Source organism: Mus musculus, chromosome 13, assembly GCF_000001635.26.
Source record: "Mus musculus strain C57BL/6J chromosome 13, GRCm38.p6 C57BL/6J".
Classification (NCBI taxonomy): Eukaryota; Metazoa; Chordata; class Mammalia; order Rodentia; family Muridae; genus Mus; species Mus musculus.
Window position 1 is genome coordinate 45,091,107 of NC_000079.6, and position 2,060 is coordinate 45,093,166.

Consider the following 2,060-nt stretch of genomic DNA (forward strand, 5'->3'; position numbering starts at 1 on the left):
GCCCAAATCATTGTATTCTGAGTTGTATGTTTCTAGAGCAAGAGAAAATTAAGGCTCTGATCTTCTACATCTACGGTGTCTTAGGGGTGGCGTGGTGGTGGGGGCAATGGGACCATAGGATGTTAATGTCATGGGGTTTCATTGAGCTTCCAGGGGCAGACTCCATGGAAAGATTAGGGTCCCTCTATGGCTTCACACTAAGGCTAAGCAATTTATGCACTGTCCTTGAGGGATAAGGAACCTCCTCTGAGGTCTCGGAGACAGGAACGACACGGACACCAAGGCGGGTTCACGCAGCACCTTCTTTTACTTCAGGCTTTTTCCTTTACAGCTCTCTTCCCCAGCAGCTTCTTCTACTACCTCTTGCAGCAAGGGTTAAACTCCTATTACAACAGCCTCTCTTACTACTACTTCTACTCACAGCAAGGGCTAAAACTATATTCCCCAACGACTCACCTCCTTCTAGCTCCTCCCCACCTCATCCAATCAGAATTCACACACGCTCCAGGCATGAGCTCAGGTCATTCACAGATAGGCTGACAGGTCCGGATCATGAGGAAAGGTCCAGCCTGGCAGGCAGCCCATGCATGTAGCCTCACTGTGCACGCTCGGGCAAGGCAGTAAACAAGTGGGTTTCACCCGCTTCCCGCAGAGAGAAGAAGTGACAACCTACCATTCAGCTTGGGGCTTTGGCTAGTGATCGAGAAGGAGAGTGTTTTTGAGGTGGGTGGTCAGACTGTCTTCGGGTGTCATCTCCTGGATTTGACAGGTCCCCCCAGAGTTGATTGGCTCTAAGGACACAAACAGTTGCAGGGGATGCTACTGGCAACACCCTTCTGTGGCCCAAATGGGATTGAACATGAATTAGATGGGAATATACTTTCTTATACAAGCAGGGATGCAGGCTGGAATGACAACAGAGAGGTGACAGGTTGTTTCTAGGCACATCCATCAGAATGCTGAGGGCAGGAGCCCCAGGACACTACCTGAGAAGGGAAGGGACATTTAGGGACCCTGTAGTTAGCAGGGAGCCTCACGCAGAACATAAAGGCAACACGGACAGAGTAAATGTTGAAAAAGAGAGAAAAGCATGGACCATTGTGGTTTCTTGGAGACACATTACAGGTACTTGAGCAAGTACTACAGGCAGAAGAAAGGTGACGACAGGGTGAACCTGGTGAGCCAGTGTATCCTAACCATAGCTCCAGTCAATGCTGAGGAGTCCTCTAAGGCCAGAGTACCTGCCCTAGGAAAGTCATGTCTTTCCTGGGCTTTTCAAGGGAGCTGGCAACTAGACCGTGTTGTTGACTATGACTATAGGTATTCGGTGGAGTGGCAAAGAGAGAGATACTCCAAGACGTGCCACTCTTAAGCCTTGTCTCAACATCTTGGCATTCCTCTCTTTTCTAATCATCTGCATGCAAACCCCAGCTAATTTTATTCACTCCACGAAAACAAACATAGGCCGTTCTAGTCCAAGAGACCATCTTCTTTCTGCACTCTAAGTTAGCCATCCTAGAGGTCCCCAGACTCGCTCCTCATAGTCTACTCTGCGTACAGGAGCTTCTGCCCCTCCTCTGTTCAGATTCTCCGAATGGCTTCACATCTCAGCCACAGTGCAGGCAAAACCCTGTGTGGCCTGTGAGCCTCTGCATGATCTGGCCCCTTGTTAACTCTGATCTCCCCTCTTCTCACTCTCCTGTCCAGTCGTGCCTACCTCTCGGCTTGGAATCCTACTTCAGGGCTTTGACACCTGCTCTCTGCTTAGATATTCTTTAGAAGACATTAGCATGGCTCTTTTCCTCCCTCTGAGTCCCTGCTCAAGACTGTTCACAGGGAGGCATTTCCTGACAATCTTATTTGATATACACCTCTGTGGTTTTTCATATCTCCCATCCACACGCCACTGTGTATGAATTTTATCACTCAAGCGTATTGCTAGACTATGCATGTAATGAGTACTTGACTTATTCACTACTATGCCTAGCTGTAAAAGATGATTTACCATAGAACACATAACAACTCTCCCTGTTAGATCCATAGAATGCACCTTGGGAAAC